This window comes from Camellia sinensis, chromosome 12 (assembly GCF_055761805.1).
Source record: "Camellia sinensis isolate YWXY chromosome 12, ASM5576180v1, whole genome shotgun sequence".
Classification (NCBI taxonomy): Eukaryota; Viridiplantae; Streptophyta; class Magnoliopsida; order Ericales; family Theaceae; genus Camellia; species Camellia sinensis.
In genome coordinates, this window is record NC_138972.1 from 163,973,572 (window position 1) to 163,985,809 (window position 12,238).

Genomic DNA, 12,238 nt, shown 5'->3' on the forward strand with positions numbered 1-12,238 from the left:
CTCATGCATTAGGGTTCGAACACTCGGACACTAATTCGGACCCTCTTGCATGACGGCAGATATGTAATTATGGTGTTACCTGCCATTTCTCATGCATTGGGGTTTAGAAACTCAGACACTTATTCGGACCCTCTTGCATGGGGGCAGATATGTAATTATGGTGTTTATTTGCCATTTCTCATGCATTAGGGTTCGAACACGCGGACACTTATTCGGACCCTCTTGCATGATGGCAGATATGTAATTACGGTGTTTATTTTGCCATGTCTCATGCATTAGGGTTTAAACACTCGGACACTAATTCAGACCCTCCTGCATGACGGCAGATATGTAATTATGGTCTTTATTATCCATTTCTGACGCATTAGGATTCGAACACTCGGACAATTATTCGGACCCTCTTCCATGACGGCAGATACGTAATTATGGTGTTCACTTGCCATTTCTCATGCATTAGGGTCTAAACTCTCGGACACTTATTCCCACTCTCTTGCATGATGGCTGATATGAAATTATGGTGTTTGCTTGCCATTTCTCATGCATTAGGGTTCGAACACTCGGACACTTACTCAGACCCTCTTGCATGACGGCCGATATGTAATTATGGTGTTACTTTCCATTTCTCATGCATTACGGTTTAAACACTCGGACACTTATTCGGACTCTCTTTCACGATGGCGGATATGTAATTATGATGCTTATTTGCCATTTTTCATGCATTAGGGTTCGAACACTCGGACACTTATTCGGACCCTCTTGCATGATGTCAGATATGTAATTACGGTGTTTACTTCCCATGTCTCATGCATTAGGGTTTAAACACTAGGACACTAATTCAGACCCTCCTGCATGACGGCAGATATGTAATTATGGTGTTTACTTGCCATTTCTGATGCATTGGGGTTCGAAAACTCGGACACTTATTCGGACCCTCTTTCAAGATGGCAGATATGTAATTATGGTGTTTATTTGCCATTTCTCTTGCATTTCTCACGCATTAGGGTTTAAACACTCGGATCCTTATTCAGACCCTCTTGCATGATGGCAGATATGTAATTATGGGGTTTACTTTCCATTTTTCATGCATTAGGGTTCGAACACATGGACGCTTATTCGGAACCTCTTGCATGATGGCAGATATGTTATTACGGTGTTTACTTGCCATGTCTCATGCATTAGGGTTTGAACACTCGGACAATAATTCAGACCCTCCTGTATGACGGCAGATATGTAATTATGGTGTTTACTTGCCATTTCTCATGCATTAGGGTTCGAACACTCGGACACTTATTCAAACCCTCTTGCATGATGGCAGATATGTAATTATGCTGTTTACGTGCCATTTCTCATGCATTTCTCACGCACTAGGGTTTAAACACTGGGACCCTTATTCAGACCCTCTTGCATGATGGCAGATATGCAATTATGGTGTTTACTTGCCATTTTTCATGCATTAGGGTTCGAACACTCGGACACTTATTCGGACCCTCTTGCATCACGGGAGATATGTAATTACGGTGTTTAATTGTCATTTCTCATGCATTAGGGTTTAAATGCTCAGACACTAATTCAGACCCTCTTGCATGATGTGAGATATGTAATTATGGTGTTTATTTGCAATTTCTCATGCATTAGGGTTCACACACTCGGACACTTATTCGGACCCTCTTGCATGATGGCAGATATCTAATTATGGTGTTTGCTTGCCATTTCTCATCCATTGGGGTTCGAACACTCGGACACTTATTTAAACCCTTTTACATGATGGCAGATATGTAATTATGGTGTTTACTTGCCATTTCTCATGCATTTGGGTTCGAACACTCGGACACTTATTCGGACCCTCTTGCATGGTGGTAGATATATAATTGTGGTGTTTACCTGCTATTTCTCATCCGTTAGGGTTCGAACACTCGGACACTTATTCGGACCCTCTTGCATGATGGCAGATATGTAATTGTGGTGTTTACTTGCCATTTCCCTTGCATTAGGGTTCGAACACCCGGACCCATATTCGGACCCTCTTGCGTCATGGCCGATATGTAATTACGGTGTTTACTTGCCATTTCTCGTGCATTAGGGTTTAAACACTCGGACACTAATTCTGACCCTCTTGAATGATGGCAGATATGTAATTATGGTGTTTACTTGCCATTTCTCATGCATTACGGTTCAAACACTCGGACACTTATTCAGACCCTCTTGCATGGCGGCAGATATGTAATTATGGTGTTTACTTACCATTTCTCATGCATTAGGGTTTAAACACTTGGACACTTATTCAGACCTTCTTGCATGATGGCAGAGATGTAATTATGGTGTTACTTACCATTTCTCATGCATTACCCAGCACTTATTCGGACCCTCTTGCACGATGGCAGATATGTAATTATAGTTACTTGCTATTTCTCATGCATTTGGGTTTGGACACTCGGACACTTATTCAGACCCTCTTCCATGATGGCAGATATGTAATTATATGTTTATTCGCCATTTCTCATGCATTACGGTTCGAACACTTGGACACTTATTCAGACCCTCTTGCATGACGGCAGATATGTAATTATGGTGTTACTTGTCATTTCTCATGCACTAGGGTTTAAAAACTCGGACACTTATTCGGACCCTCTTTCATGGTGGCAAATATGTAATTATGGTGTGTATTGGCCATTTCTCATGCATTAGGGTTCGAACACTCGGACACATATTCGGACCCTCTTGCATCCTGGCAGTATGTAATTACGGTGTTTACTTGCCATGTCTTATGCATTAGGGTTTAAACAGTCGGACACTAATTCAGACCGTCCTGCATGACGGCAGATATTTAATTATGGTGTTTATTTGCCATTTCTCACGCATTAGGGTTCGAACACTCGGACACTTATTCGGACTCCCTTGCATGACGGCAGATATGTCATTATGGTGTTTACTTGCCATTTCTCATGCATTAGGATTCAAAAATTCGAACACTTATTCGGACCCTCTTGCGCGATGGCAGATATGTAATTATGGTGTTTACTTGTCATTTCTAATGCATTAGGGTTTAAACACTCGAACACTTATTCAGACCCTCTTGCACGATTGTAGATATGTAATTATGGGGTTTACTTGCTATTTCTCATGCATTAGGGTTGAAACACTCGGACACTTATTCCGACCCTCTTGCATGATCGCAGATATGTAATTATGGTGTTTATTTGCCATTTCTCATGCTTTAGGGTTTAAACACTCGGACACTTATTTAGACTCTCTTGCATGATGGCAGATATGTAGTTATGGGGTTTACTTGCCATTTCTCATGCATTAGGGTTTAAACACTCGGACACTTATTCAGACTCTCTTGCATGATGGCAGATATGTAATTATGGTGTTTACTTGCCATTTCTCATGCAATAGGGATCAAACACTCGGACACTTATTCGGACCCTCTTGCTTGACGGCAGATATGTAATTACGGTGTTTACTTGTCATTTCTCATGCACTAGGGTTGAAACACTCGGACACTAATTCAGACCCTCATGCATAATGGGAGATATGTAATTATGGTGTTACTCGCCATTTCTCATGCATTAGGGTTCGAACAGTCGGACACTTATTCGGACCCTCTTGCATGATGCCAGATATCTAATTATGGTGTTTACTTGCCATTTCTCATCCATTAGGGTTTGAACACTCGGACACTTATTTAGACCCTTTTACATGATGGAAGATATGTAATATAGGTGTTTACTTGCCATTTCACATGCATTAGGGTTCGAACACAAGGACACTTATTCGGACCCTCTTGCATGATGGTAGATATGTAATTATGGTGTTTACCTGCCATTTCTCATCCATTAGGGTTCGAACACTCAGACACTTATTCGGACCGTCTTGCACGATCGCAGATATGTAATTATGGTGTTTACCTGCCATTTCTCATCCATTAGGGTTCGAACACTCAGACACTTATTCGGACCGTCTTGCACGATCGCAGATATGTAATTATGGTGTTTACTTGCCATCTCTCTTGCATTAGGATTCGAACGCTCAGACACATATTCGGACCCTCTTGCGTGATGGCTGATATGTAATTACGGCGTTTACTTGCCATTTCTCGTGCATTAGGGTTTAAACACTCAGAAACTAATTGCATTGTGGCAGATATATAATTGTGGTGTTTACTTGCCATTTCTCATGCATTAGGGTTCAAACACTCGGACACTTATTCAGACCCTCTTGCATGACGGCAGATATGTAATTATGGTGTTTACTTGCCGTTTTTCATGCATTAGGGTTTAAACACTCGGACACTTATTCAGACCCTCTTGCATGATGGCAGATATGTAATTATGGTGTTACTTGCCATCTCTCATGCATGATGGTTTGGACACCCAGCACTTATTCGGACCCTCTTGCATGATGACAGATATGTAATTATGGTGTTACTTGCCATTTCTCGTGCAATAGGGTTTAAACACTCGGACACTTATTCGGACCCTGTTGCAATATGGCAGATATGTAATTATGTGTTTATTTGCCATTTCTCACGCATTAGGGTTCGAACACTCAGACACTTATTCGGACCCTCTTGCATGACGGCAGATATGTAATTATGGTATTACTTGCCATTTCTCATGCATTAGTGTTGAAACAGTTGGACACTTATTCGGACCCTCTTGCATGATGCCAGATATCTAATTATGGTGTTTACTTGCCATTTCTCATCCATTAGGGTTCGAACACTCGGTCACTTATTTAGAACCTTTTACATGACGGCAGATATGTAATTATGGTGTTTACTTGCCATTTCACATGCATTAGGGTTCGAACACTAGGACACTTATTCGGACCCTCTTGCATGACGGTAGATATGTAATTATGGTTTTACCTGCCATTTCTCATCCATTGGGGTTCGAACACTCGGACACTTATTCGGACCATCTAGTATGATCGCGGATATGTAATTATGGTGTTTACTTGCCATCTCTCTTGCATTAGGATTCGAACACTGGGACACATATTCGGACCCTCTTGCGTGATGGCAGATATGTAATTACGGTGTTTACTTGCCATTTCTCTTGCATTAGGGTTTAAACACTCGGACACTAATTGCATGATGGCAGATATGTACTTATGGTGTTTACTTGCCATTTCTCATGCATGAGGGTTCGAACACTCGGACACTTATTCAGACCCTCTTGCATGACGGCAGATATGTAATTATGGTGTTTACTTGCCATTTTTCATGCGTTAGGGTTTAAACACTCGGACACTTATTCAGACCCTCTTGCATAATGGCAGATATGTAATTATGGTGTTACTTGCCATTTCTCATGCATTAGGGTTTGGACACCCAGCACTTATTGGAACCCTCTTGCGTGATGGCAGATACGTAATTATGGTGTTACTTGCCATTTCTCGTGCAATAGGGTTTAAACATTCGGACACTTATTCGGACCCGCTTGCATGATGGCAGATATGTAATTACGGTGTTTACTTACCATGTCTCATGCATTAGGGTTTAAACAGTCGGACACTAATTCAGACCCTCTTGCATGACGGGAGATATGTAATTATCGTGTTTATTTGCCATTTCTCACGCATTAGGGTTTGAACACATGGACATTTATTCGGACCCTCTTGCATGACGGCAGATTTGTAATTATGGTGTTTACTTGCCATTTCTCATGCATTTCTCATGCATTATGGTTTAAACACTCGGACACTTCTTCAGACCCTCTTGCATGATGGCAGATATGTACTTATGGTGTTACTTGCCATTTCTCATGCATTAGGGTTTGGACACTCAGCACTTATTCGGACCCTCTTGCATGATGGCAGATATGTAATTATGGTGTTACTTGCCATTTCTCATGCATTAGGGTTTAAACACTCGGACACGTATTCGGACCCTCTTGCAATATGGTAGACATGTAATTATGTGTTTATTTGCCATTTCTCACGCATTGGGGTTCGAACCCTCGGACACTTATTCGGACCCTCTTGCATGACGGTAGATATGTAATTATGGTGTTACTTGCCATTTCTCATGCATTAGGGTTTAAACACTCGGACACTTATTCGGACCCTCTTGCATGATGGCAGATATGTAATTATGGTGTTTATTTTCCATTTCTCATGCATTAGGGTTCGAACACTCGGACACTTATTCGGACTCTCTTGCATGATGGCAGATATGTAATTACGGTGTTTACTTACCATGTCTCATGCATTAGGGTTTAAACACTCGGACACTAATTCAGACCCTCCTGCGTGACGGCAGATATGTAATTATGGTGTTTATTTGCCATTTCTCACGCATTGGGGTTCGAACACTCAGACACTTATTCAGACCCTCTTGGTTGACGGCAGATATGTAATTATAGTGTTTACTTGCCATTTCTCATGCATTTCTCATGCATTAGGGTTTAAACACTCGGACACTTATTCAGACTCTCTTGCATGATGGCAGATATGTAATTACAGTGTTTACTTGTCATTTCTCATGCATTAGGGTTTAAACACTCGGACACTAATTCAAACCCTCTTGCACGATGGCAGATATGTAATTATGGTGTTTACTTGCCATTTCTCATGCATTAGGGTTCGAACACTCGGACACTTATTCGGACCCTCTTCCATGACGGCGGATATGTAATTATGGTGTTTACTTGCCATTTCTCATGCATTTCTCATGCAGTAGGGTTTAAACACTCGGACCCTTATTCAGACCCTCTTGCATGATGGCAAATATTTAATTATGGTGTTTACTTGTCATTTCTCATGCAATACAGTTCGAACACTTGGACACTTATTCGGACCCTTTTGTATGATGGCAGATATGTAATTACGGGGTTTACTTGTCGTTTCACATGCATTAGGGTTTAAACACTCGGACACTAATTCAGACCCTCTTGCATGATGGGAGACATGTAATTATGGTCTTTACCTACCATTTCTCGTGCATTAGGGTTTGAACACTCGGACACTTATTCGCACCCTCTTGCATGACGACAGATATGTAATTATGGTGTTTACCTGCCATTTCTCATGCATTTAGGTTTAAACACTCGGACAACTATTCGGACCCTCTTGCATGATGGCGGATATGTAATTATGGTGTTACTTGCCATTTCTCATGCATTAGGGTTCGAACAGTCGGACACTTATTCGGACCCTCTTGCGTGATGGCAGCTATGTAATTATGGTATTTACTTGCCATTTCTCATGCATTATGGTTTAAACACACGGCCACTTATTCAGACCCTCTTGCATGATGGCAGCTATGTAATTATGGTTTTTACTTTCGATTTCTCATGCGTTAGGGTTTGAATACTCGGACACTTATTCGGACCCTCTTGCATGATGGCAGATATGTAATTATGGTGTTTATTTGCCATTGCTCATGCATTAGGGTTTAAACACTCGGACACTTATTCAGGCCCTCCTGCATGATGCCAGATATGTAATTATGGTGTTACTTGCCATTTCTCGAGCATTAGGGTTTAGACATCCAGCACTTATTCGGACCCTTTTGCATGATGGCAGCTATGTAATTACGGTGCTACTTGCCAGTTCTCATGCATTAGGGTTTAAACACTCGGACACTTATTCGGACCGTCTTGCGTGATGCCAGATATGTAATTATGGTGTTTATTTGCCATTTCTCATGCATTAGGGTTCGAACGCTCGGACACTTATTCGGACCCACTTGCATGACGGCAGATATGTAATTATGGTGTTACTTGCCATTTCTCATGCATTAGGGTTTAAACACTCGGACACTTATTCGGACCCACTTGCATGATGCCAGATATGTAATTATGGTGTTTATTTGCCATTTCTCATGCATTAGGGTTCGAACACTCGGACACTTATTCGGACACACTTGCATGATGGCAGATATGTAATTATGGTGTTACTTGCCATTTCTCATGCATTAGGGTTTAAACGCTCGGACACTTATTCGGACCCTCTTGCATGATGGTAGATATGTAATTATGGAGTTTATTTGCCATTTCTCATGCATTAGGGTTCGAACACTCGGACACTTATTCGGACCCTCTTGCATGATAGCAGATATGTAATTTCGGTGTTTACTTGCCATGTCTCATGTATTAGGGTTTAAACATTCGGACACTAATTCAGACCCTCCTGCATGACGGCAGATATGTAATTATGGTGTTTATTTGCCATTTCTCACACATTAGGGTTCGAACACTCGGACACTTATTCGGACCCTCTAGCATGACGGCAGATATGTAATTATGGTGTTTACTTTCCATTTCTCATGCATTAGGGTTTGAACACTCGGACACTTATTCAGACTCTCTTGCATGATGGCAGATATGTACTTATGGTGTTTACTTGCCATTTTCATGCATTAGGGTTCGACCACTCGGACACTTATTCGGACCCTCTTGCATGATGGCGGATATGTAATTACGGTGTTTACTTGCCATGTCTCATGCATTAGGGTTTACACACTCGGACACTAATTCAAACCATCCTGCGTGACGGCAGATATGTAATTAGGGTGTTTATTTGCCATTTCTCACGCATTAGGGTTTGAACACTCGGACACCTATTCAGACCCTCTTGCATGACGGCAGATATGTAATTATGGTGTTTACTTGCCATTTCTCATGCATTTCTCATGTATTAGGGTTTAAACACTCGGACACTTATTCATACTCTCTTGCATGATGGCAGATATGTAATTATGGTGTTTACTTGGCATTTCTTATGCATTAGGGTTCAAACACTCGGACACTTATTCGGACCGTCTTGCATCATGGCAGATTTGTAATTACCGTGTTTACTTGTCATTTCTCATGCATTAGGGTCTAAACACTCAGACACTAATTCAAACCCTCTTGCACGATGGCAGATATGTAATTATGGTGTTTACTTGCCATTTCTCATGCATTAGGGTTCGAACACTCGGACACTCATTCGGACCGTCTTGCATGACGGCAGATATGTAATTATGGTGTTTATTTGTCATTTCTCGTGCATTTCTCATGCATTAGGGTTCAAACACTCGGACCGTTATTTAGACCCCCTTGCATGATGGCAGATATGTAATTATGGTGTTTACTTGTCATTTCTCATGCATTAGAGTTCGAACACTCGGACACTCTCGCCTGATGGAAGATATGTAATTACGCGGTTTACTTGTCATTTCTCATGCATTAGGGTTTAAACACGTGGACACCAATTCAGAACCTCTTGCATGATGGGAGATATGTAATTATGGTGTTTACCTGCCATTTCTCATGCATTAGGATTCGAACACTCGGACACTTATTCGCACCCTCTTGCATGAATGCAGAACTGTAATTATGGTGTTTACTTACCATTTCTCATGCATTTGGGTTTAAACACTCAGACAACTATTCGGACCCTCTTGCATGATGGCGGATATGTAATTATGGTGTTACTTGCCATTTCTCATGCATTAGGGTTCGAACAGTCGGACACTTATTCGGACCCTCTTGCTTGATGGCAGTTACGTAATTATGGTATTTACTTGCCATTTCTCATGCATTAGGGTTTAAACACTCGAACACTAATTCAGACCCTCTTGCATGATGGCAGATATGTAATTATTGTGTTTACTTGCCATTTCAAATGCATTAGGGTTCGAACACTCGGACACTTATTCGGACCGTCTTGCATAACGACAGATATGTAATTATGGTGTTCACTTGCCATTTTCATGCATTAAGGTTTAAATACTCGGACACTTATTCAGACCCTCTTGCATGATGGTAGCTATGTAATTATAGTGCTTACTTTCCATTTCTCATGCATTAGGGTTCGAACACTCGGACACTTATTCGGACCCTCTTGCATGATGGCAAATATGTAATTATGGTGTTTATTTGCCATTTCTCAAGCATTAGGGTTTAAACACTCGGACACTTATTCAGACCCTCTTGCATGATGGCAGATATGTAATTATGGTGTTACTTGCCATTTCTCATGCATTAGGGTTTAGACACCCAGCACTTATTCGGACCCTTTTGCATGATGGCAGCTATGTAATTACGGTGTTACTTGCCATTTCTCATGCGTTAGGGTTTAAACCCTCGGACACTTATTCGGACCCTCTTGCACGATGCCAGATATGTAATTACGGTGTTTATTTGCCATTTCTCACACATTAGGGTTCGACCGCTCGGACACTTATTCGGACCCTCTTGCATGACGGCAGATATGTAATTATGGTGTTACTTGTCATTTCTTATTCATTAGGGTTTAAACGCTCGGACACTTTTTCGGACACTCTTGAATCATGGCAGATATGTAATTATGGTGTTTATTTGCCATTTCTCAGGCATTAGGGTTCGAACACTCGGACACTTATTCGGACCCTCTTGCATGATGGTAGACATGTAATTTCAGTGTTTACTTGCCATGTCTCATGTATTAGGGTTTAACCACTCGGACACTAATTCAGATCCTCCTGCATGACGGCAGATATGTAATTATGGTGTTTATTTGCCATTTCTCACGCATTAGGGTTCGAACACTCGGACACTTATTCGGACCCTCTAGCATGACGGTAGATATGTAATTATGGTGTTTACTTGCCATTTCTCATGCATTAGGGTTTAAACACTCAGACACTTATTCAGACTATCTTGCATGATGGCAAATATGTAATTATGGTGTTTACTTGCCATTTTCATGCATTAGGGTTCGAACACACGGACACTTATTCGTACCCTCTTGCATGATGGCAGATATGTAATTACGTTGTTTGCTTGTTATTTCTCGTGCATTAGGGTTTAAACACTCGGACACTAATGCAAGCCCTCTTGTATGATGGCAGATATGCAATTATGGTGTTTACTTGCCATTTCTCATGCATTGGGGTTCGAACACTCGAATACTTATTCGGACCCTCTTGCATGACGGCAAATATGTAATTATGGTGTTTACATGCCATTTCTCATGCATTTGGGTTTAAACACTCGGACAACTATTCGGACCCTCTTGCATGATGGCGGATATGTAATTATGTTGTTACTTGCCATTTCTCATGCATTAGGGTTCGAACAGTCGGACACTTATTCGGACCCTCTTGCATGATGGCAGTCATGTAATTACGGTGTTTACTTGTCATTTCCCATGCATTAGGGTTTAAACACTCGGACACTAATTCAGACCCTCTTAGTTGATGGCATATATGTAATTATTGTGTTTACTTGCTATTTCAAACGCATTAGGGTTCGAACACTCAGACACTTATTCAGACCGTCTTGCATGACGACAGATATGTAACTTTGGTGTTTACTTGCCATTTCTTCCGCATTAAGGTTTAAATACTCGGACACTTATTCAAACCCTCTTGCATGATGGCAGCTATGTAATTATGGTGTTTACTTGCCATTTCTCATGCATTAGCGTTCGAACACTTGGACACTTATTCGGACCCTCTTCCTTGACGGCAGATATCTAATTATGGTGTTTACCTGGCATTTCTCTTCCATTAGGGTTCAAACACTCGGACACTTATTCGGACCCTCTTGCATGATGGCAGATATGTAATTATCATGTTTGTTTGCCATTTCTCTTGCATTATGGTTCGAACACTCGGTCACTTTATCGGGCCCTTTTGCATGGTGGCAGATATGTAATTATGGTGTTTACTTGCCATTTCTCATGCATTTGGGTTTAAATACTCGGACAACTATTCGGACCCTCTTGCATGATGGCGGATATGTAATTATGGTGTCACTTGCCATTTCTCATGCGTTAGGGTTCGAAAAGTCGGACACTTATTCGGACCCTCTTGCATGATGGCAGCCATGTAATTATGGTGTTTACTTGTCATTTCTCATGCATTAGGGTTTAGACACTCGGACACTAATTCAGAACCTCTTGCTTGATGGCATATATGTAATTATTGTGTTTACTTGCTATTTCAAATGCATTAGGGTTCGAACACTCGGACACTTATTCAGACCGTCTTGTATGACGACAGATATGTAATTTTGGTGTTTACTTGCCATTTCTTGTGCATTAAGGTTTAAATACTCGGACACTTATTCAGACCCTCTTGCATGATGGCAGCTATGTAATTATGCTGTTTACATGCCATTTCTCATGCATTAGGGTTCGAACACTCGGACACTTATTCGGACGCTGTTGCATGACGGCAGATATCTAATTATGGTGTTTACCTTGCATTTCTCTTCCATTAGGGTTCGAACACTCGAACACTTATTCGGACCCTCTTGCGTGA